Below are 26545 nucleotides of genomic sequence, written 5' to 3' on the forward strand. Positions count from 1 at the left end.
AAGTTTCAGTGAAAGCCAGTGTATTTCTGCTTAACATATTATTTCTTCACCTTGAGGGTCACCTCATTGCATGTAAATTTACCTTACTTTTAGCAGGGGCCTGCCCAATATACGAAAAACAAAGCATTTCCATAACTTCCAGGCTCTTCTAGTTACCTCTTTACCCAGTTCTGACTTGGTGAATTAAGTTTATTCTGTTTCCTAAACAAACATGCCAAGTCATTTCTTGCATGCTGTGGCAAGCTGTCTGGGTAATGGGAATCAATCCTTGCATCAGTAATCTCCATTTTATACCAGTTTCACAAGAGAGGAGGAGGAGGGGGAGGGCACATAGCTGATAATGAATTGTTCTCCTTGTCTCCAGTCTCAGCGTTGTTTCTTGCTGTATATACAATTGTGGAAAGAGCAGGCATGAGGAAGGGAGTTAAACCCAGTCCTTACTTTATGGGTGGGTTTCTCTTGCTCCCCTCAGATATTTATCTGCTGCACCTGGGAAATTGGGATTCCCGTTGTTTATTCCTCGACAACCCTTCTGCTTCTTTCTTGGAGTAATGGAAATTGACACAGTTTTATCATAAAGTATGTGGGTATATGTAAAATAACAGAAATCATTGCAGCAGCAGTCTGTACTCCTGCTATCCCTGAATCCCATCTAGAACTTTCCAACATACAGTTTGCTTCAATTGGGTGTGGAGGAGGTCTAGTAAGGGGGGCTACCAAGATCTTAGGCACCTGCAACACTTGAAATAATGACTCTCAATTTTCAGAAATGAGCCTTCTGAACAGGAGAACTGTGAGTGAAGACCGGTGTCAGTCTCTTAGATGCTACATAGAAGCAGAGAGTGCAGTTCTCTTTAAGTTTAGAAGCTGCATTCCAGTGTACATGTGCTGGGAAGTTGTCCCTGGCTCATGTTTCAGGTGAAACAAAGCTTAGTGAGATGGCCATGGGATTTCAGGGAACTGCGGCAGAGATGGTCTTGCAGGAAAATGCCTAAGGTAGTAAAGCTACTAGCTTGCATTTACGTCTTGTTGGTAGTATGATTTTAGAGAAAAAATGGCTCTCAAGACAAGGATAGGCTTGATTCTGCTTGGAGCACGGTAGGAGAGGAGCTGCAGTGAGAGTCATTTCCCATAATTGGAGAAAGCATGTATTTTGCCCAGTGCTTGAAACAGGATACCAGACAAACCCCCAGCTTGCAATTTCAGAGTGTGCATGGCTACCCACAACAGCAGGATTTTCACCAAGCACAGTCATGCAATTGGCAGCAAGTAATGAAAGTGGGCACTGACAATCCAAAAGGAGCAGGCATCTTGCCGCCATCCTTCAAGGTGTGTTTATTCTGATGCAACAGTGTCTCTGCTTCAGTTCTGCATCCTGCCTCTTCTGGTACTGTGATTTGTACAGCTTGCTGTTCACAAGAGCAGATAACATTCAGAAATGGAGTCTGCACAGTGCTGCCAATACCAGGCTCTGTCATTGCAACTTGTAGGGATGGTTGGTCTCAAGAGAGTTTCCTGCTTTCAGACACAAGGTTAAAATGAAGAGGTGACCTGACATGAATGAGGAAAGGGCAGTGGGGGAGGAGAGGAGAGGAGAGGAGAGGAGAGGAGAGGAGAGGAGAGGAGAGGAGAGGAGAGGAGAGGAGAGGAGAGGAGAGGAGAGGAGAGGAGAGGAGAGGAGAGGAGAGGAGAGGAGAGGAGAGGAGAGGAGAGGAGAGGAGAGGAGAGGAGAGGAGAGGAGAGGAGAGGAGAGGAGAGGAGAGGAGAGGAGAGGAGAGGAGAGGAGAGGAGAGGAGAGGAGAGGAGAGGAGAGGAGAGGAGAGGAGAGGAGAGGAGAGGAGAGGAGAGGAGAGGAGAGGAGAGGAGAGGAGAGGAGAGGAGAGGAGAGGAGAGGAGAGGAGAGGAGAGGAGAGGAGAGGAGAGGAGAGAAAAAAGGGAAGAAAAGTACTCTTCTGTATCTCTTAATAGTTCCTTTCCTATGAACCACTGCTGCCAAACAGCCAAAGAGGAAACAAATACATTTGATTTCACTTATGAGAGATATGTAATTACCACAGTGAAAATGGTCATTTAGACCACTGCCCTGGTGAAAGTTTCAGTTTCCCTGAGGAGTTGTTTCTTGGGATTATGAGAACTGCAGGCTGGATTTTTTTTTACAGAACCCAGAGTGTTTTTCCAAAATTTTATGTGTCTCCAAGCTGGCAACAGAAAAATGAGAGATCAGCTCTTTTGCTGGCTTTTTGGGTTTTTTTTTTCCTCATTTCTTGCCCTAAAAATATATGAGCTTTAAATACATGGAGAATAATATCTGCCAACTGGGCAGAGTAGAGAAAATAATCACTTGCTGAATAAATTAATGTAATTCTTTGGTGACAATTTTTTGTAACTGTTTTCCTTGCTTTGTTACCAGTTTTCCTCCACATGTGCCATTTTTGGGGGCATTTATATTGCATATTGTCACAACAGGCAAACATTGCCACAACATTTGCATTGTCACAACCTCTGTGTCAAAATGGACACTTGCTTGGCATGCAGGACTATTTTAATGGGAAACATCTGAAACTACTCATGGTAGCTCCTCCAGTGATGTGCCACCATTCTCCTCAAGGTTCACATGACCCCTCTTGGATTTTCTGTTGAGTTGGGGATTTGTTTATTTTTTTTTTATCCCAGCATGTTCTTTTGGATACTTGTACCATAAGCCTTAGCCTGACATCAATTTTAGGTATATATTTTCACAGTGAAGTCAATCAAATAGTGCTTAGCTTCTGTGCTGCTTCATGGTGTGCATTCTCCAAAGATTTGAGCTGGCTTTAAAGCAAAGAAATCAGATGCTTCTGCTAGTGCAAGTAGACCAAAGGGCTTTGCCAGCTCTTTACTGCCCCAAGGATTGGTACAGGTGCATGTTTCTCCACAGATACTTATGGCTTGGTGGGCTGAGTAATCTCTGTATCACTTCTCACACTGCAGGAAGATTTCTAAACAAGAACAAAAGTGATTTTGTAATGGAAAAATGAAGTATTCTGTGAATGCAGCATCATAGGGATTAGTTTTAGTATAATGTGTTTTCTTGAAGATCTTATACTTGCTTTGGATTTGAGTTTTTTGTAAGTGGTGGCAGTGGTTTGTGGTTGTTGGAGTTGTTTTGACTGGAACAGTTTGACAAGTGTGATAGTAAACTGCAGGTTATTTTGATCAATATAACACACTATTCCGACAAAAAAGTCAGTAGTTGTTAAGATTGACAATGAAAGAAAGACAAAAGCACACAAAAACTTAGCAGAAGACCTTAAAATCATAGGTGGTTTGAGGGCTTCCTGAACCAGATGTATTTCTGTTTCTGTAGTAACCATCCTCACAGTATTCCTTCTCTTTGACTGTCCCCAGGCTCCCCTGGGACATCCATCATATTCTATAACCCACAGCATTCTGAGGCATGGATTTCCACAGCAGACCATTGCATTGGCTTCAAACCTGCCCCTTCCTATTTCACGTGATGTCCTTCTTTTTTCCTTAGTGTAGAAGACACAGTGATCAGTAGATGTCTGCTGGCTATTTCTGTGATTTTGCAGACCTCTATTTGATCCTCCCAAATATTCTTGTTCTTCCAAGTGCAAGGGTTCTTACTGAATATGTCTGATACAATTGTTTTTTAGCAATAGGAAGATGGAACTGATCAACTTTTAGCTTTCATACTCTTCACATCCTGTATTGCATTGATGTGTGACTCTGAACTTCATATAAAGTGTTAGCAAGTTCCCTTCACAGTTTAGTGAGACAAAACAATCTTTTCTAGCCTGAGAAACAAGGACACCATTGCAGCTTCGGGCCCAAAAAGTGTAAACAACAATGAATTGAGGAGAACAGTCTGGGAGGATGGGACTTCATAACCTGAATCTGTAATTGGACAACTGACCTCATTATGTAAATGGACCAAAATGTATAAAAGTGTGAAAACTCATAAGCGGTCATCCATCTTGGGTAGAGCTCTTGTACTGCCCAAGGTGTATCCTTTAAAGGCCTTTTAATAAATACATTATTCCTTTAACACTGTCTAGCTTCTGTTCTAGGAAGCCTGTTAGGTATCCTAGTTTTTTGGTGACTCCACCATGACAGGAAGGCATTGTTTCAATGCTGAGAATTCCATCCTTTCCAAAATCTAGTTTCTTGGATATAAATTTATGGCTTGCATGTTGTACATCCACATATGAATGCCTGAATAAAAATCTCATTTTTCCACAATGTGAGTCACCTTCCCGTTTGACCTATGTTCTTTTCCCATCCTGTAGATCTGAATTTAAAAAAAAAAAAAGGTAATTTCCCATTTTCCTTGTAACTTGTTGAAGCGAGAGTTGCAAAGGTTTAATCCTGTTCTGCTCATTAATATTTCAAATATTCAGAGTGCCCTGAGACTACCTCCCAAATGGTACTCCTCTATCATTTTGGAAGGGTAACTGTCTGTGATGATTATCTGTACTCTTACAAAAGTAGCACAGATAGATACACCTCAGAAAGACACAAAAGTTTTCCTTTAAACATAATACATTCACAATAAAACTAGTTCTGGTCTTTTCTACATCTCTTCAATCCCATTTCTGGAGTAAACTTTTTTGTTTAAAGCAAGCACTTTTATTTTCTTGGTGCCAGGACCCTTAGAAATGTGTAATTTTGAAGGAATACTTGGGAAAAAAGGTTATCTGTAAGTAGATGAACAAAGTAATGAGGAACATTTACTGGCTTACTCATAGAAAAGTGCCTTAACAAATGCTCAAGTTAAGCATCTGCTTCAAATCCCATGTTTTCAGTAAACTGATGAATCAGAAGACCGTTTTAAGTGGAGGATGGGATGATGTCCGAAATCCTTGACAGGATGGTTTTAGTAGGATTTTTGTCATCCAGCCCAGTCTTCTACTTTTCCAGAACCTGCTTACATAAACCAGGTACACATACAGTCCCAACCCTCAGTGACTGGGACAAACCTGAATGGAATGTGATATAGTCACCTGAAGGTAGAATGTCCTGATAGCTATCTGCAGTCTTTAGGGAGAAAACAACAACAACAACAACAAAAACTACTTTTGTTATCATATTCCTCAGCCATAGCTTGTACAAAATCAGAGGGTAAAGGCATACATACCGAGGCTGACTGAATGTCAGTGAAATGGAAATGTGAGCAATATTCCAATTTAACTCCACAGAAATTCACTAGTTAGTAAGTAGTTCAAGTATTTTAGTGCCTGCTGTGTTGCTGCCTACAGGGAAAATACTCTAAGTGCTTTCCCTTTCTCAAAAAGAAAAGGAGTTTTCATCTATCTTTTATAAGGCTTTCTTGTCACATCCATTATACAGCATCATACAACCAGCCAAAGGAGGTATTGTGGTGGTTTCCATCACGTTTTAGTGATAAGGGTTTTGTGGACGGTAGAATATGTACGTATATACATGTATATATATATATATATATGTGTGTATGTATATATTTATGTATAAATGTGTGTGTGTGTGTATAGATGTACTTATCAATCTAGATCACTTTACAGTGAAGATGTACGCACCTTTTGCTGATCCATGGAGTGTAAAACGTGGGGTATTAATGCTTACATATATGAAATCCAATGTTTTTCATCTGGCCAGCCTGACACAAAAGCACAGAATTGTCCTTATTCCAAGAATATCAGGCCATTAACTGGAACAGCTTTTAGAATTACTTTGTTCTGGTCCCTGGCTGACCAGCTATTTGAGGGAAAAAAAAAAAACAAAACCACAAATTCTGGCCTTCAGACTCCATGTATGGTGTTAGTATAACAGAATGAAAAAAAGAGATGCCCCTGAATAATACTGGGGTTTGAACCATCTAATACACTATTCATTTCAAAAATGTAAAGGGCTAATGCACATTGGAGGATAGGAGCAATAATCCACAGTTCACAGTTCTGTATCAGAAGGATTTTTAAAGGTGCACACAAATTCTGTATGCCCGTATGTGCATAAAAGCAAACTGTCTTCTGGTAAGGAAACCAGTGAGATGTTAAGATGGGCACAGTTTGTGACATTTTATTTATTGAAAATGCTGATTTTCCTACTTTAAAACAACTTCAGCAGACCTTTTGGAGCAAGAGGATGGCCAGCAGGATGATTAGAGGGGTGGAACACCTCTCCTATGAGAAAAGGCTGAGAATTGGGATTGCTCAGCCTGAAAAAGAGAAGGGGTGACCTGATTGCAGCCTACCAGTACCTGAAGGGAACCTGCAAGAAACATGGAGAGGGACTTTTGACAGGAGCATATAGAGACTGGACAAGGGGGAATGTCTTCAAACTTAAAAAAAGTACCTTTAGATTAGATATTAGGAAGAAATTTTTTACTGTGAGGGTGGTGAGGTACTAGAACAGGTTGCCTGAAAGTTTTGGATGCTCTGGGAGTGTTCAAGGTCAGGCTGGATGGGGCTCTGAGCAAGCTGGTGTGGTGAAAGGTGACCCTGCCCTTGGCAGGTTGGTTGGAACGAGATGGTCTTTAAGGTTCCTTCCAGCCCAGACCATTCCATGATTCTAGGATTCTATTCTATGAGGATATATTTGTTCAGCAGTAGTCTTATGTATTTCAGACAATTGGGACTGTGTATATTAATGTAGATATACAAGAATAATCAGCATGTAAGAGTGTGCAAAATATTACAGAACTGCTTGGCATATGCAGCATTTAGCTGCTTTGCTTCTTCTGTGTCCATTACTCCAGCCTTTCCTGATATCACCATTCTAATGTCTTAACTCCTCAGCAGAAGTGGTCCATGCAGTTTTCTACCTCCATGTTTTGTTTTGCTTTTAGTGAGTTTGACATTAACAAATAATTTTATTTAAGTTTCCTGATCTTCCTGCTAATGTAATGTTTTCCCCTCAAAATGCCTTGTTTGATGTCCAACATAAGGATGATTAATTTCTGCATAAGCAGAATGTTATCATGTACTCCTTGAGGATGAGGCATGAAGGTTTGAAATCCCTTGAAAGCAGAGAATTCCCAGAGCATCAGTGGGGCACCTAGAAATAAGTAAGAAAAACTACTTTGTGGATTTAAGGAATCCCCAGATGCCTTCAAACCCAACCTTACAGCTACTGAAATTATTAAAAAAAAAAAAAAAGTTTGCAGATGAGAAATATAAACCATTTTTCCAGTAAAAATAGAGGCTGCCTGCTTTAATTTATTACTCAGTATTTCTGTCTTGGCCACAAAACCTGAAATAAGAAAAGACCTTCAGGAGAGGGAATCTGCTTCAGGATGGGGATGGATGGGTGGGTGGGTGGATGGATGGATGGAGGGAGAGAAATGCTCCCCAGAATGTGCAGAAGGCTGACAAAGGCAAACAGTTTACTTTCTAAAGCGGAAGGTGTTGCAGGGGAGAAAAGCAGGTCGTTCTCCTCCTGAAACACCTGAGAGAGTCTGCTGCCTGCTGAAGGGAGTAGCCTGGGCACAGGCAAGTGAGTGGCAATGAATGGGGCTATAACAAGTCAGCTGTGGAAAGGACTGTGCTGTCCTTGCCACCACTTGGTCATTCCAGCTTCAGGAACCTGGTAAGGGCCAGCTGCAGGCACGTGCTGGTGACTTGAATGTTAAACAGAGCCTGCTGGAGGTTACCAATCCCATTTACTTTGTATGTAAATCCTATACAATCTGGCTGAAACATCTTCCCACACTGAGCCCAGGGAAAGCCTTTCCACCAGCCCTGCTGGGGAAAAATGAGGTCTGCAGACTGCTCTCTTCCTCCATGATGCCACCCCCGGCTTTTGTGACACCTTGATGTCACACAATTGCACCATAGTATCCATGGTTTTGGTCTCAGCATCTCAAATGCAAAATCACATCTTTGTCCCTTTAACTTGTCTCTCAGCTGTTATGCCTGTTTTCTCCCCTCCTCTGGGACTGTGCACTCTGTTGCTGCTCCGGCTGCTGGGAGCAAGCAAGCAGAATTTCTCCTACTGGCAAATAACTAGTCAGTCTGGAGCTGGCATCTTCTCAGAACGCTTCTGTTTGCATACCAGCAGGCAGAGGAGCAGGTGAAATGGGACTGGTGACATCTGTACAGATGTGTTTGACTGCTTACATGCTGTTACGAATCTGCTACCCTTAAAGCCTCCATTTCTCTGACGAGATCTCTCTCTCTTCCCCTCTCTCACTCTCTCTCTTTCTCTCAAAATTATTTTTCCAAGGAGAAAAGGAAAAGGCAGACAGAAATAGAAGGCAAGAGACAACAGCTTGAGGACCAGATACTTCAGCTGCAGCATTTCAAGGTAAGGGACTGATGCCAGAAATGATGGATTGACTAAATCTGTTCATTATTAGACATGCAGATCACACGCCTGAAAGCTGGGAAAAGCCCACTCTGACATGAAGCAGCTTTCACTGCCGGAGCCCATCTCTTGCAGTGATCATGTCCTGCCTGCTTTTCATTCCATGTGTTTCATGCACAGGACCATGTTGTTTAAACGCTTTATGAGCATGGAATCGGGAGGGTGTGAGTGCAGGGAGCATAGTGGTGCTGTTAGTGTTAAATGCCATTATTTATTGTACATAATGATAAGACACCAATTGCTGTGGCTTGGGTGTGCACTGCATAGCTTCAGCCAGCACTTTCTGCCTGCAGAGCTGCGTTGGATTTCTCTGGTGCCTGTCATTAGGTTTTCTGTGTGTGTGGTGCAGAAGGAGTGTTAGTTAGCATGAATCTGTGTATGTGTGTAAAGATTTCATTGCAGGGTGAAGTTATTAGGCGTGCATGGCATAATAAAATGGGCATGTATGTACATGCAGGGAAGGTGTTGGTGCATATGTGTATGTCGACATGGAGAGGCGCCTTGATATTTAACAGGGTGCCGAGCAATCCCAGTCCCTGTTGGTCTCCATGACAGCTGCAGATAGCATCATTTTAAAGACATCCTTGCTGTTTCTGTTGCTTATCCCTCCTGTCAGCAGCATATTTGTGCATAGCAAAGATAAGGGACAAAAACATACATGTGATCTTTTTGTGACCAGTGAACATTTGTGGGTCAGATCTTGTTATATTCAGTAGGGGAGCCTGAGGAATTTCAGTGATTAAAATATCTGAGAAAGATGATTAGAACTGGACAGTTTATCCTCACAGCAAGTGAGCTAAGCTGTGTTTTTAAAATCAAGATATTTAAGTTGCTTGTGGAACAAGTGTGTGTGTGTGTGTGTGTGTGTGTGTGTGTGTGTGTGTGTGTGCATGTGTGTGTTTGAACAGTGCACCTGCATCAAGAGATGATATGCAGAATATCTCTGCCCACACATGAACTTGTAGACCACACTGCAAGTTATGCTACAGGCAGGATCTTTCTCCTGCCTCTCCAAGACCCTGCAGTCACATTCTGCAAATTATTCCTCCTTTTCTGGTAAACAGAATGCAGTTAAGCCAAAGCTCTTGGTAACAGCCTACACAAATGCCCCAATCAAGTTTACCACCAGTTTGTCAAACATTGGTGTTTCCAGTCAAAGATGTGATTACATTTCTGTGGGGCGACAGGATTGATATTTTGTTCAGGCTTCCATTGAGTACAGGCAGGGCAGAATTTCTTCTGATAACTATAGGGTGCTGCAGCAGTACCTTCATGATGCTTGTTTTTCTCCTTTTTGCTACCAAGCAGATGATTCTTTTAGCATATTAGCTGTTTCCAAGCTAACAGCAATATGATTCTTTGTGAAATTCTTTAAGCAGAACCTTTTGGATAGACAGTCCTGTCAGTTTTCTGCTTCATCTTTGATATAGCTATTTACTTTGATATAGCTATTGCTAAAATGTATTTTATCATCATCCATAGGAAAAGTAAAATCCCTCAAGGTGGTGCAGTGGGATCAGCCCCTCAGCTGATGTAGACTGGCATTGACTTCAGCCGTGCTATGTTGATTGCCACTAACAGAGTTGCAGTTTTGCTGCATGGATTTTTTCAGAGTCACACATGAAAAATAGCTGTGTCCCATTATTTTTTTAACCCACAGGCAGGAGCAAGAGCAGTAATCATACAGAAAGCTAATGGAAGATCAGGGCACAGAAATTAAATGGCAGAGACATTTAAAACGGCAGCTTTCTCAGCTAAAATCACAGCCAGACTTAAGGTCTGTAATGCTGTGTATAAGGATGAGCATCAGGATATGTTAAAAATCTTCCCTACCTCTCCATTCAGTGTCATCAGTTATCACCAGAGGAAAATTGTGCTGCTTTTACAGAAGTGGTCATGGTGACTGCTGCTCTATGAGCTACTGTACCACCAAGCAACTGTCTGCTGGGAGACCTGAATGAGGTGATACCAGAGGTCTAACTAGGATTGCAGAGTTCATCCTCATTGCTCCTAGAACATTCCTAAAATTAAAATAATAAAAATGTTTGAAAATGGAAGTAGAGGCACTGGCTCGTAGTGTTTCTGTTTCTCTTTAGAGACAGACAAAGAAAACTGCATTTTTGTTTCATACATCATTCAGTGTTCTGGTTGCTTAGTGAAGTGCTGACCAACATTTTATTTCGCCTGCCAGTTTGATTTGCTCACTTGCAAAACTGTGTATCCCTCTGCCACCTACCCAGTGCCCTCCCTCACCTCACTCTGCTTGTCCTTAGCCTCTCCACATCAGGGGCTCCACGTCTGATGTGAATATAGTCCCTTGGTCTGATATGGCTCCCAAGTCTAACACACCAGACCAAAATAAGTGCTTCTATTTTCCATGATAGTACTAAGCAGAACATTATTAATTTCCTGAATTATTTGGATTTCATCTAGTTCTGTGCAACAAATACATCCAGGTTAAAAGACCGGGCTTTCCCTATATTTACTCAAAATGCTCTGAGGCTTTTTAGATGTCCATATAGAGTGTAGGGATTTCATATCAGTGTTCATTAAAATCTGCTGTGTAGAAACCTTTGAAAATGAAATCTGGGTTAATCCTGTGTCTGCAGTATCTGGGTTGATCCCACAAGCATAACAGCTTGAATTCACACAAAGACATTCATGCCAGTATTCAGTGGGTTTGCTTCATTTTTGTGCAATGTTGGAGTAATTTTCTTTTTAAAATGCACTGTGTAAAATAGCATGTTTGGTTACCTAATAAAGGTTCTGGAAGCTACAGGGTTTCTGTTAATTTCAGAAAATTTTATTCACATTGGAAAAGTATCTAATAGATATAATTTATTGCAAATGTTTATGCTGATTACCTACAGTTTGCAAGTTACTGATGCCAATAAGATCCCTGACAAAATTACTACCAGTTCATTCTTTTTTCCCATGTTACATATCTGGCTGAAAATAAGGCAGCAGCAGGTGCTGCTTTAGGCAGAGCAACCCAGCAAACACTAGACCTAGTAGAAGTCACCACTGAATGTGAACAAGGCTTTAGCCACACATTTTACAAAGGCTCCTGAGAACAAGGCCAGTGCTGAGGACATCAGAACAAAAGTATAACTAAGCTATTAATGGTCTATGTGAGATTCAGAGTTAATCAGGTGAAAACCTTCAAATGTGAAAATCTGGAGTAGGACAGAGAGTCTAGAGTAATATAGGCTCTAAAAGCTGAATTCCCTTTTGCTGTCAGTGAAACCATATCCTCTCTTCTGTGAATCACTGCAAAAGACACTGGTGGACACAAACTGAGTACCTTGGGGCCACTGGGGCTCTCTGTTAAAGGCAGGAGGTGTGTTTGTCTACATTACAATCAGATGCCTTCATTGGAAAGGCCCTAGGCCTGTATCTGTTGGAACAGGTATAAAGATGCTTTGAAACCCTATTTTTTGAGCTCTTTTGCTCTAATAAGAAGTAATTTGCAACACCTTCCCTAACTTCACACCTACTCCAGTCCTTCTTATGAAAATAATACCTCTTCTTCCATATAACATACAGTCAATTTTGTTGTCCAACAGCAGATAAAGTTGTGATTTTGTTGTTGTTTATCAATAGATAGCGTTTAAACTTCATGCCTCCCCAGTTTCTTGGCCATATGCCTACAAATGGGGCTTCCCTGTTCATGAGAAGTGGAGGTGTTACCAGCTTCTGTACTTTCAAATCAGAGAAGTGGTAAAATTCACCTTAAACCAAACATACTTTGTGCAGTATCTATCAACATTATTTGGTTTCTGGAGAAAGACTGAAATTTATTTTGATTTATTAATTGAACTGAAGAATACAACCTGCAAGCAACAACTTCTTTAAAGAACTTGTTCAGCTAGGCAGGAGTTGGGCAGGCCTGTTTTAACAGAATGTTTACAAATAAACAGAGATTTATTTCAAATAAACTCCAGGGTAGCAGTATTTATTCCAAAATCTGACTGCCTCTGTACTTAATTGAATAGAATTTCTATAATTGTTTACTGTAGTTCCGTTTGGTGGCCAATGACAATAAAATAAACAAAACAAAACCTCCTAACTGAATGATAAATTACTTCTGTGCTGTTACTTTAACTATTACAATTACACTAAATCCATTTTCCACAGTTATATTAGTTCTGGAGTGGTAGAAATATTAAAGACCTTTGAAAATCTGCTTCTTAAAAGGATGCAGTTCATGTGCACAATCTATAACATAATTACATCTTTACTCTCAAGAAAAGGAAAGCCTTTTTACATTGTTATAGATATTTTGTTAGGGTATGATTTTAGCTGAAACTATCTCATCTATAAATAAATTTTAATTTTATAGTTCTAGTTATATTGCTGTCCCCAATTTAATCTATTGTTAAAAGAATTGCTGTCAGAAAACATAAATAGGTATGTCTGTTGAGAGATATCTGAATAGAGATATATGTACAACATTGTGGGGGAAAAAAAGAGATAACTTTTGCAAATGAAGGAACCTCGTTATTTCTTTACAGTGAATCCCTTTGTGATTTTCAGATAAATTAATCCTTAAACCAAATGGCACCTCAGCCAAGCACACAAAAAATGTTCAGTGGTGTCTTACAGTCTCCATTCCCTACATGGTCAGTGCAATATTCTCCAAAATGTAGTTCAGAGATAAGGATATCACACAGAGCAGTGTTAAATGCCTTCTTTGCACAAGCCCAGGAAGATGACATCTGTTGCTCTTCCCTTATCCACCAATGATTTATGGCTCTATCATAGAAGGCCACCAAATCTGTCAAGCATGATTTGCCCTTAATGAAGCCATGTTAGCTGTCACCAATCATCTCCTTGTTTTTCATGCGGTTTAGCATGGTTTCCAGGAGGATCCTGTTCCATGATCTTGCCAAGTACTGAGGTAGATGGGACTGATTGGCCTATCAATGCATATGTCTTCCTTTTCTTCAGTTTTAAAAGCTGAGAATATGTTCCCACTTTTCCCCTCCCTGGAAACAACTGGTCTGCCATAGTTTCTCAAATAAACTGAATAACAGCCTAACCACCTCTTCTACCAGCTCTCTCATCATGTCCCATGGACTTGTGCACCTTCAGATTCCTTAGATGGTCTTGATGGTCTTGTTCTACTACAGCAAGTGGTTCTACATTCTCCCTGACCCTGCCTTTGCCTTCTGCATCTCAGGTAGTGTTTTTGGAGCACTTGCTGGTGAAGGCTGAGGCAAAAATTAAGCCTTCTCCATATCCCAGGTAACCAGGTCTCCTTTTTCTTTCTGGAGAGACTGAACATTTTCCCTATTCTTTTTTTCACCAACACATCTCTAGAAGCTTTTTTTGTTGCCTTTGATGTCCCTGTCTCTATTTAATCCCATCAGGGCTCTAGCTTTCCTGACCTGATCCCTGTCTGCTTGAACAATCCCTTTGTATTCTTCACCTGAAGGAAATGCTTACACCACTTGTCCTTGTTTTCACTCTCTATAGGCTTTCTTTTTGTGTCTTTCTTTTTGTGTCTGAGTTTGTCAAGAGATCCCTGATCATCTACACAGGCCTCCTGGCATATTTGTCTGGCTTCATCTTTGTAGGGATAATCACTCCTCAGCTCGGAGAAGGTGATCCTTGAATACCAACCAGCTTTTCTGGGCATCTCCTCCCTCCAGGGTTTTGTCCTATGGTACATAACCAAGAAGATCTCTGAGGAGGTCAAAATCTGCTCTCTTGAAGTCGAGGATAGTGAGCTTTCTGTGTACCTTCCTTGCTACCCTAAGGATCTCAAACTCCATTTCGTGGTACTTGCAACCCAGGCTGCCCTCGAGCTTCACATTTCCCACCAGTCCCTCCTTTTTGGTGAGCACAAAATCCAGCATAGTACATCTTCTCATTAGCTCCTCTATCACTTGAAGAAGGAAGTTATAATTATGGCATTCCAGGAACCTCCTGGATTTCTTATGCCCTGTTGTTGTTCCTCCAAAAGGCATTAGAGTCGTTGAAGTCCCCCATGAGGAACAGAGCTTGTGAACATAAATTCATTTTTATCTGTCAGCAGAGAGCCTCATCAGCAGTTCTAGGACAAGGAGATGTTAAGAACTAATTCAGAGAAAAATTTCCATTTTGAGAGCACAGGGGACCCCCTTTGTCCCAATCTGTGTATTAGCAGCTTTGGGCTGATGCTCACCATCCTAAGAAGTTTGTCTCCCACCAGGATTTAAACTGAGAATTGAGAGGCTCTCTTTCAGATCATAAAACAAAGAAACTATCCCCAGCTAAAATCTTTTAGTAAAAAGAAAATAAAATAGCATAAAAAAATAGAATTGGTTATCCAGGCCAGCTACACAAATTGTTTACCACAGAGAGATGAGAGCTTTAGTCCTCTAGCTCATGTTCCTTATCTGCTTGCATGCCATTGAAACACAGCTGTAATTATTCTGGTGTAATCCCTCTACAAGATGTGTTTTTATTCAGGAAAAATATTATGTGTGAGTTGTGATTTGAACTGGGGCAGAGATATCCTAGGATGATCATGTAAATAAACATTCTGTACAGGCAGGACTTCTTGAACCTCATCAAAATTAGCAGCAAGGTTTCAAGCAGTAACAAGGTCCTTCGAGCACGTCCTGGCTACTCCATCATATTTGGTTTAGCCAGCCTGTGCCAATGTAGCTCCAGGAAGCTTACAGCTCTCTGTAACCCCAGACCCTCCTGATGACCTGAAACTGTTCAAAAACAAACTCACATCACTTGAATCCAACTTTTTAAAATAATGAATGTAAGAATTTCAAGATTAGAAAATAAAGGAATCTCTGAAATATAACTTTTCTTATTGCCTCTTTTGACTTATATGTGTATATGGGAAAGAGTAATAAACTGAAGCTAAGGAGAGACTGAATATAGAGAGGAGATTATTCTTTTGGGAGATAATAGTGAAAAACAACTGTGGCTCTGTAGTAATGATAACTTGCAAAGTTTATTTGTTTTGAGGGGAGAGGTTTGACAGTTTTTGAAATCTCAGATTGTGAACTATTCCCAAAAGATTTATCTTTTTATTAATTTTTTACTTCTCTCACAGCTGCATTTTACTTCCTTTGTAAACATGGAGTGAAACTGTGATCACTCTTTTCATGTGTGTATCTTTAAGAGGGGGTCTTATCCAGTCCAATCCAACTGCATGGAGGCCACAGACTTCAGCTAGCTTGCACCTGTTTTTTTATTCCAGCTCCAAAATTCCCTAGGAATTAGACATGTTCTCAAGGAGTTAAAAAGTTATGTGCTAACAGGAGCAAGTTTATCCCATGCATATCTTCATCCCAATACATCTGGATTCTTGACCAGCACAGAATCCCATGTTCTGTCCCCGGGAGACTTGCTCCCAGGTTGGGCCATGTGGAACCTCATTGTAACGTCCCTTTTTGGAAGGTATGTCTCTGATGGTATCTGCCTGCCAGGATAGCCCTGTCTCCTCATCCCTCCCCTCACCTCTGCAGCAGCCGCTGGTACTTGTTTACAGTTTATTCTCATCGTGCTGCTTAACCTTCCCACAAGTGAAATCTTAAACAATTGAAAAGCCATCATTATCATCCTGCAATGAAAACGTCTGGAATTGTAAATAGACATCCTAGAGAGAGACACATAAAAATAAACCCTAACTCTCCAACACAACTCTCCAGAAGAGGTATCTTCCTGTTACTTCAAGCAGAGCTTTCTGATAGACTGAAATCTAGAGAATATATTTAGAAAAGAAGCTGTGCTTGACTGTCATCTTATTGTTCATTGTGTTTCATCTCCATGTCATCTCAAGTCTAATGAATGTTAGAAACACTTATCTTTTATTGGGCCATACCTGTGATCCCTGTCAGTGAAACTAAACCAGTGCTCTGTAGTTGATGAATGATCTGTATGACAGAGATACAAACTTTGTGTCTGCTCTTGTAGAGTCTTGACAATGTCTCTTGCTGTGGTAGGTTTCCTTGAAGCTAAAAGATCTTGGGTTTTAATTTGTCTTCATCTTTGACTGGAAACAACTGTCTACTTGATTTACAAAATTAAATAGATGGGACCCGAACAATTTAAAAACAATGCACTCAGAATGCTTACACTGGTGATTTTGCTAATGAATGAAAACTTTCTTTGAGGACATAAACCAATTGTTGCTTTTATTCCCCAAAAATCATTCCTAACTGGGCCTCTGTCTGTACAGCTGCAATTTCTGTTCCCGTGATGTTTTCTAACAGGCAAAGCATGAGACCTTAATGAAGAAGCCATCTATAGCTATCATCATACCCAGCCCTCAATTCGTTTGCCACAGACATGCCTTCTCCTTGCATCTGCAGCTCCAGTTGCACGTGGCTCGCACTGAAGACATACCTTGTCATGGGGGCACCCAGCTGAGATGCAGCCCTTTCCAAAGTGAACACAAATCATGCCAGCTATCTCAGTCTTCCTTCACCTCTTTCTGCAGTCATTTGGCATTCTGTTACGTGTTCCTGTCTGCTCTGTTGCTGTGCTGAATGTGTGCTTTGAGAAAAAGCAGTGGCTATGTAAATACTCAGAAGAGCTGAAGGGCAGTCAAATGGACCTGCAAGCAAACAGGGGGGGGAAGATAATCTCTGCAAAATCTTTTGGCTGCCATGATTCCAGGTGGGGCTTATAATAGTGTCCATTGTTTATTTTTATTTCCTTATTTACTCACTTCTTTTATTAGTTATTTTCTCATCTCCTCACATGTACCCTCCCTTATAACCACAAGCTGCTGTCTCACTGGTGCTGTAGCATAATTCTGTTACTCCAGGAGCTGTAGGGAAAAAGGAGACATGCTTTTTGAGGACAGGAAGAACACCTCTCCCTTTGGTGAGCCAAATGCCTTAGAGATCCTGGCCTCAGTGGTCCACTACAACAAGGATTTTATGAAAAGGAAAAGCTCAGGCAAATTACTGATACCTGTGTGGCTGAGAAAAAACTTAGGAAGAGGTTATGCCATTAGTCTTCAATGCCTGATCACAAAAGGTTGTCAATTACAGGACAGATTTAGACCTGCCGACAGGTGGATGGGAAAGTTTAGTGTGTTTTTAATGTTCTGTCTGATGAAGGCACATTAACTGACTGTTGGACAACCTTTGCAACTTTTGGACTAAATGTAACTTCCTTAAAAAAGTTTTAAGACATCACTTAAGATATTTCTAGAGATATGTTTCATTCATTTCCTGAACAAAGAAGAACAACAACAAACTGGTGGCTCTACAGGATAATGTTTAAACTTCCTTATAAATATTCTGCTTGTTCTTGAGCTGGCTAAGCTACACCAGACAGGATACTTTTTTGTTGAATCATACATATGAAAGCTATGACTGTGTGATTCAAATTAATATTATAACCAAGCTGCAAATTTTTCAGCTTGTCTTAATTTCCTAATCTGGGCAATGCTTGAATCATATTCATCTGTCATGCAGACATGCTCCTTGGGCTAAAACAAGTGTCTTAGATAGTTGGAAAGGCTATAAAAAGTTTTGCTACTGTATAAAACCAGATCATAGTAGCAAGCTGGAAAAGCAAGCTGCTTGTCTCTTTCAGGGACAGTCTACCATACAAGGCCACATCTTGCTGCAGAACAGAATAGAATCTTGTGTTTGCTAAGGACCACACCTCTCCTTTGTTCTGCAAGCAGATTCTCTCACACTGAAAACCCGCATAGGAAAACTCTGCTTCAGTGTGAGCAGAGGCAGATCGTTTTAATTTGCCTAATGGAAAATTAAAGACTACAACATTACTCAGAAATACATTCCAGGAGTCTGTATATATACAGATGGACTTACCTGTCATACAGCTTATGTCTATAGCCCCTCTCTGCATTTTCATATTTATGCACGAATTTAACCATTTGTTAAGCATTAACATGGGCATCTAACATTAACATGCCTGCTCACACTACAGCCATGCAAATAATCTTTTTGTTTCCATTTTTTTGAAGGGCAAGGGAAGGCCTTCTGGCAAAGGAACAAGTCTTTCTAGAATCTCAGTACCTCATGTCCCAGTGACCTCTTTGCTAACGCTGGCAACAGTGCTGTGCATCAGCAGGCCAGATCCAGACATGCTGTACGAGCTGGGTTAGAGCCAGGTGGATGGCTCGGGAGCCAGCACAAGAACATGACAGCAAGAAATGCAGTGCTTGGAGAGGAAAAAGGATTGACAGGACAAAGGAGGAATCCCAAAGCATTTTTGACAGTGGTTATTCTTGCACTTTTGCCCCTTATAAATTCAGTTTTATCAACCCAGGTAGATGCTTGGGAGCATGCACAAACAGAAGAGGCTTTGCTGCTCTGGAAGGCTTTCCCTCTTGATCCACTGGGTGACAAGTGGGGCTCCAGGTAGCTGCCAAGCAGCAAAGTCAGACTCACTGCTGCCTCCAGAGCTCCAGATCTGCCTAAAAATCTCACCCTTTTTGTACCAAGGTAACTTTTTGAAATGCAGAGAACAAGTATGAAATGCAGCCAGTTACGCTAGCATCCTAATGGGAGTGTTTGGGGGGTAACATCTGACTCATGCATGTGACAGGCAAAAAATGTTTATTGCACTCTTTTAGTCAGCATGGGCTGGTTTACATATAGATTTGAGATATCAACCTTTTGCCTTCATGTTTTCCCATGGCACAGATACTGAGTGGGTAGAGGGAGAAAATAATTTCATATTAATAAATAAATTCAGCTCTAAAATGTTAATCTTTCATGTTCTTCAAGCCTCAAAATGCAAAGACTTTTGACAAAACTTCAATTTGGTAAAGATTTCAGTAAACGTGACTTTGGTTTTAGTGGAACTACACTGGGGATCATTAGTGGCTGTTTTCTAGGGCACATAAGACCATAATTACCTGGAATAGTCCACATCCAGAAGTGTTTCACAAGAGCAGGCACATTTTACTGGAGGAGGCTCAACTTGGGTCTACTTTTGACTTTTGTTTCTTCTCAGGATTACCATCTTCCTTGAATTCAGGAGGCAGAGGAGTGCTCTATTTCAGCAAGCACTGCTTTCAAGGAGAGATAGTATTTACTGCCCCCTCAACATTTGTTTGCATGTGAAGTTTGTTTAAGGAACTACCTCAAAAGGTAGCAGCACAGCAAGGACTGGGGCTTTTCTCTTGTCATAAAAAGTCATGAGAAGTTTGGCAGATGTGTCTGGGCCTCAGGTTAAGACACTGACACTGTCACACTGTATGTAGGACTGAAATGTATTATTCATATGAACAAATTTATGGAAGTTATTTCAAAATCAGCAAGACTGATGGTTAGAACTAATCAATTTTCACAAAGCAAGGAGTGCAGAGGTGGCATGGAATAGGCATAATGATTTATGAAAAGGATGCTAAAAGGTTTACTTGCTGTAATAAAATGTCCTCTGATACTTAAACTTTAGATGCAACAGTAAAGTAAAATGCAGCACTAACAGTAAAGGGGTTTTTTTGCATATACAGCATTAATTTTACAGTGTGCATTTGAGAAGCTATGCATTATTTCCTTGCTAGCATTAAGTGTAAACAATTTAAAGCCCTCAGGCTTCACTGTCCTGAAGCATGCAGCTAGAATAAATAGCATGTAAGATTGCAGTGCACTACTTTTATGGCCATTGCTGTGTCTGCTGCATTCAGACATTTGGCACAATTTCTTTCTGTCCTGTCCAACAGTTTTTCACTTATTTATGTCCTCACTATGGTCAGTTCACATAACTGTGACCTGTTCTTTTCAGTTTTTCCATGGTGTGGAATTCAATTGGTTTTCCTATGCTTGCATGAACTAAGCAAAGTGAAGCTGCAAGTTATTTCTACAATCTCAATTCTCAATTCTGTGCAGAGAAACCAAATCCCCTGAGAACAGTGGCAGCCTAGAGGATCTCAAGCTCAGTGCCCTTTCCACTTCAGTAACAGAAAGCCTTTTTAATGAGATGATCTAATTTCTGGTGAAGGATTTAGCCCTGAAGAACCCATTCTCTTGCAGTAAATGAATAGTAAATACTAATTAGTAAATTAGTAAATACTATTAAATGCTATTAGTAAATTAGTAAATACTAATACCAGACAGTACATAGCATAGCTGTTGCTCTGTAAGTGAAGGGGTTACTTCTGAAAGTACAGCATATTCACTGTATTCACAATATTCACGATATTCACATAATCTAGTATGGCATTAAGCAGTACAAATACCTGCATTTTTACAATAGTGTATGTGGCTACTCTCAGAACTCTTTACCATTTGGACAATATCTAATCATAGAGCACAACTGTGGTGCATAAAAAAGCTTTAAAATGCAGAAGAGAGTTAAAGCTCATAGCAGACAATGAAAGAGAAGCAACACTAAAATACTAGTTTGTGGCTGTTTTAATCACAGCCTGTTAAGCAAATGCACAATATTATTGAACAGGGGTAACTCATACAGGTATGTATTTTTGGATTCCATCCTCATGCAAACCTTCTTTTAGCACATTTGAGAAACGCCTCCTATTCTTCCTGGGATAAGATTTCATAAGATGTTTTTAAGAAGCATAACCCAAATTTCATAGGTATGGAGGACAGATGGCAGCAAACTCTCTTTTGTTTATAGTGTGCATGTGGCTCTGGTTTGCATCTGTCTGGGTTGCTTTGATGTGGACTGCTTCACTAGGCTGTCTCATATCCAGGAGCTGTGCCTGGGCACCCAGCACAGCTCTACCAACGCCCCACTACCCACCCTTGGTTTCATCGTATGTATCAAGGCCTTCCCAACATTTTTATGATGAAAATGTTTGCTCAAAGCAGCTGCGAGATTCTTCCACCCCAGCCCACTGCTTGACTCCTATACCAGTTACCTGGCCAGGGAGAAACTGCTTCCTGCACTGCAAAAGGTGTGACCAGCATCCCCTGGTGCATGCCTGCCTGTTAGCCTCTTGCATCTTCAGTGAGCGCATAAATACTCACAGCCTCAGCAACTTGCCAAGTAGACACTCTGCAATTTAAGAAATGCGTTTATAAATGTTGCCATTCTTGGTTTTCTTGTCTGAATTTAACAGTTTAGCATAGTATTTAACAAATTTCTTAATTTTCATATTGAAAAGGAGAGCCAGAAACATCAAAGCTTCCAGTTTTCCTGTTTCAGATAAAATATGCTGACATTTCACCCAAGAGAGAGAAGCTTTAGTAGATCATAGCATTCTTGTATCTAAATACATATTTTAAAAAGCCCACTGATGCTTTCCAGTTTCAAATTCATGCTATTAATAGGTTAAAAAAAAGCCTTTATGGAGAAAGAAACCATGTGATTTTGCGGCTTAAGTGTTTAATATAAACAAAGACCAAAACAAAGGCTTTACAAAATACCTTACTTTTAGTGTACAGCAGTTGTATTGAAGGGACTGGCTTCTTGCTGTCAGCATCAGCATAGAGACTGTAAAAGCACATTGAGAAAAGTCTTGATTTTATCTGTCCTCCTGGAGTAGGAGAGGAGTGACTGTTTACTTAATGTCTTCAGTGTCAGTGCTGTCCAAGCAGCATTTTTTCAAAGGTTATATTTATTTATTTTTGCTGGAGCCATATCTAAACCAGCTTTGGAACAGAGAATGCTGTCTTCATCTTTAGATTTTGGTCTTTAGAAACTTAGGGGTTTTTTCCAACCGAGTGTCATTCAGAATTTTGGATTCAAAATCACAGATGAGTAAGATACATGCAGCAACATAGTTCCTCATGCAGCTGGTCCACATTTGGAAGAAAAGGCAGCAGTTTTATGAAGAGCAGTCAGCCTTCACTAGGCTTTGTGTTGGATCTAGCCCAGCAGGTACCCACTGAGCTGTGCTATTGAGACTTTACAGGCCATTCAATGTTGTTGAATGTTTAGCCCCTAAAGACCTGCAAATCCATCTTAGTCTCATTTTGTTTCTTCATACTTGTGATGACTTGAAAGTCCTCTGCTGAAATCACATTTCTACAGTGTGGTGAGTCTGAATGAGGTGATGAAAATTCTGGCTGGTAATTGGCTCAGCTGAACACAAAAATTTCACTACCAGCACATGAAATGTGGCAGGAAGCACTAATAGATGGTGGTGCCAGGACAAGGAGTAGCCAGCTGAGGAAATCATGGCTGGAGATAGCCACTTGTATTGTTTTGGCAGCTAACAACTTGGAGGCCATGAGCAAAGCTGAGTTCAGCCAGGTAAAGTATGTCACCAGCATCAGAAGGTCCAACTATTGGACGTGACTGCATGGGACAAGAGCACGAGACCTTTTCTGTTATGCAGAAGTCCTAATTCACATAGAAATCACTTTAAATCCACCTAGACATCCTCTCATGCACAGAACAGTTAAAGCCAGTGAAAGCTTGAGTAATTTATAAAATACAATTTATGTGTGCATTTTGTGTTCCTTTATGTCTGCTGCCTTAGTAAAATATAATTGCCTGACATCAAATAGGCCATGGAGTCACAAAAATAGTTTGTGCATAGTTACTATGTCTATATATACACATGCACTCAAAAACTAGCAAGAAAGCCTTGTCTGTCATGTCAAAAATGTTTCTATTATGGGCAAGATTTGACGATTGCTGGTCAGGTTCTATTCCAGCAACAAGCATGGCATTGAAAATACACATATGGCATGTTCAGACTGTTTCTGAAATCTAATTTCCTTGAACTGATGATTTCCTGATTAACTCCTCTTTGCAGAAGAGGAGCTGGTTCCTTGAACGAGTATTGCCAATCACTTTGCAAATTCAAAACCAAGGCTCCCCTTTACTGATCAATGCCAGGGAAAGTCTGGTTGGCTCCCTGGCTGACCCATTTTTTCCACCAGCTCAATTCCTTCTTGCCAAGGGGCAAAGTCCTGTTTAGCTTTGGGCTCCTGGTCTTCCTCATCCTATCTGCTGCATTCCACTGCTGGATTTGGGCCAGACAAGGAACATAGGCATGTATGTAGTGTAAATCATGGCTTTCAACCAGTTCACCTCCACTGGTGAACTTCCCTGGATAAGCTGAAGCTGCATTAAACAGGAACCAGGTGAGGTTGTAGCCACATTTTTCAGTGTAGAAAGCACAACAAAACTCCCAGGAATAATCCTACTGGGTGAAAGATATTGATGCTTTTTTGCAACAGTGTTGCTGTGTCCTGGCAACCCTTCCAGGATTTCTGGAAGAATTTTGTTCATTTGTTCTGATTTGTGTATGCCCAAGAGACGATGTGTGTGCTTATGTTTATGTATACATGTGTCTGCCTGTAAACATATGGAAACATATCTGTTGTATAAATAAAAAACATCTTTGATTGATTTCATAGGAGACTAATTTTATACTCCAAGAAAAATTTACATTTAGAGCACACTTATCATTTGTTTTTGAAACTTTAGAAAGTTTATTACTTTAGCCCTTCCAGCGCATGCCTTCTTATTGACAAGAAACCCATGCTTCGGTTCAAAAATTTCAGTTCTTGCAGGACTTGCTAATTTGCTAGTTTTACTAGGAACTAAAAATAACTTAAAGCATTGATAGTAAATGAACTGTACACTGTAAAACTGACACTCCTCAATGTGAAAGGCCTGACATCTGAGTAAACAGCTGATTGTTTGGCTGTTATCAACTGTCTGAAGCAGTAAGCAGAAATTCAGTGGGGACAAATTAATATTCAGAAGCAAAGACAGCTTCTTCTCAATCTTCAGATAGTTTTTTTCAGTCTATACCTAAGATAAGGAATGTTTTTGCATTACAGTCAAAAGCTCTTCGGGAAAAATGGCTGCTACAGGGAATTCCTGCTGGCTCTGCAGAAGAGGAAGAAGCCAGAAGGAAGCAGTCAGAAGAGGATGAGCTGAAAGTGAAAAAGTTGGAAGAAAACATACACAGGTAGGGACAGCTTCCTTTAGTTTTGCCTAAGAACAGTCACACCCATGAAGGCTGGAGACTTTCCTTGCCCAGGTCCCCATCTACAGCAGCAGCTGATGGCAGCTGCCCAGGCAAGGCTGTAAAAGGCAGTCACACATACAGCCAAATATGCCCAACATTTGTCTCCTAGATGTCCGTGTTGTTCAAGACCAGAGTCTTCCATGTTTAATGAAGATTCATGTTTCATGAGGTTGCTAAAAAGGGGGCCAAGTTCCCCCTTCAGATGCATATGTATGACCTGATCAACACTCAAGAGATTCTCCATTCCTTTATACCTCCTACAGCCAAAATGAGTTCAAAGAGGGAAAACATCCTTTTGCATTCATTTCACTGGTGCAAATAACTTCTTGAAATGCAACAGTAGACGCCACCATCAGATCAAATACCTACTACTTTTAGAAGCAAGGTTTGGGTATAAGAGTGATTTCCTTTTATCAGTTTCCCATTGCAGTCTGAGTTGACATTTGTCCTCTTTTTTGTGTTTTTCCTTGTTTTGTTACAAAGGGCTCTAAAGCTCATAAGGAAAGTGCTTTTAATCATCACAGGGCAAATTCCAGAGGTGCTTCTGCCATTTAGGTTGTGTAAATTTAGAGTTTTTTTGACCTGGCAAAAGCTGGCAAAACTCGGCAACTCAACTTTTACAAATACATCAGCTGAGGCTACAACAGAGAAAAGGGAACAGGACCAGTAGTCCAAGGGTTGAGGTATTAACTTAGCATCTGATGTATTCAATTTGCCTGATGGCAGGTTTCTTGTGAGTTTTCTTGGAGAAGTCAATGAGAAGGTTTCTTTGGGGATATAGACAAGCAGACCTACCCTAAGCCTGGACAATGCTAAATGGCTACTATGTGGAAGATATAGATCAGCATGAATGTAAGAGTTACCTCATGCTACTGGTCTTTGTCCTGTGATTCATGTTAATTGAAACTGATCTGAGAACGTCTATTGTTCTTTTACGCTTATGGTAACATAAGGCAAGAAAACCTTTTTGGATTTCATATGATGTCTGATGTTTTTCTTCATAAATTAATACTGTATATGGAAAGAATACATGGACTGTACTTCAGAAATATGTATTGCAATATATATTTCATCTAGTGTTGAATACTGCAAGATGCTAAGAGCCCTGATCCCATCCAACAAAACACATCAGAGAGTGGCTAATTTCAGCTATTTGAATACCACCACTGAAAGTAGTGTAACCTCTTTGTTTAATTAGTTCAAAGTGTATGAAGGACTGTGTAAAACCTTTGCTCCTACGGCTTGCTATTTTGCTTCCTTAACTGCAGCCATGGAATCAAATATTTGAATATTTGAAAGTAACAGAGCTCCCTTCTTCTATGACCACTTATCTTTCAAATGACAGGTTAGCTGCTTTCTCCTGAGTTGAGGTGACATTAGTGTGAAAGCTTCACTAACAAGTTTAACTTCCCTGTTGTCTTTCCAAGGCAATTCCAAGGACAGTAAAGAAGTATTTTCATTGAAATGAGAAAATATTAGATCTGAACTGTAGAGATTAGACAGCAGAAGGTGAGGTCATTTGTCTAATTGCAACTTACACCCATGACAATATGGCATATCCAGAGCCCATCAAAATAGGCTAAGAAAGTAAAGGGCTGTAGAAGGGGAAAGAAAAAGAGAGATGTAAAGCACATTATCCTGAGGAGTGAAGTAGAATGGACTCATCCTGAAAGTATTTTTCTTGCTGTCTGTGTGCTACATGTTCCCTCTACATTCATAGGAGAGAATCAAGGGGGAGGATTACAGGGGGATTGTTCATCTGTTAATGTATGCAGAGGATCAGTGGTCCTTTGGAAGTCCACTATATGCTGTCCAGAAGAACCCTGTGAAAAAGCCCAAACCCTCTCAACAAGGGTGACCAAGGACAGACTAAGCTGGTTCATGAGGAGGATAGAAAATTACTTCAAGACCAGCCCTAAGGCTGATTCCACAGGACTGTAAAACCACTGTGCCATGGATCTTGCATATTCATTAGTGTCACACTGCATCATTTGTGCAAGCACAGAGCAGCTGCAGTATCAATATGTCTGTGAAAAAGTCTTGGGATACATATACTGGAAAATATATATGAAAAACCATAATATATTATAAAATATATATCATTTGCATTTCCTCTCAGATCAAGGTGAAGTTTATTTGTGAGGAGCAATGTCCAGCACCTTCTGGCAGCCAGTACCCATGATCCTGCTTCAAGAAGGGGGAATGGGAAGTCATCCCTTTCCTCTTGCAGGAGAGCATCCCATCATCATGACAGAGTGCTATTTCTTCTACACACACCATTCATGTAGGTGGGCTCATCTAGCTGGTGAGCTC

This window comes from Cinclus cinclus, chromosome Z (genome assembly GCF_963662255.1).
Source record: "Cinclus cinclus chromosome Z, bCinCin1.1, whole genome shotgun sequence".
NCBI classification, from domain to species: domain Eukaryota; kingdom Metazoa; phylum Chordata; class Aves; order Passeriformes; family Cinclidae; genus Cinclus; species Cinclus cinclus.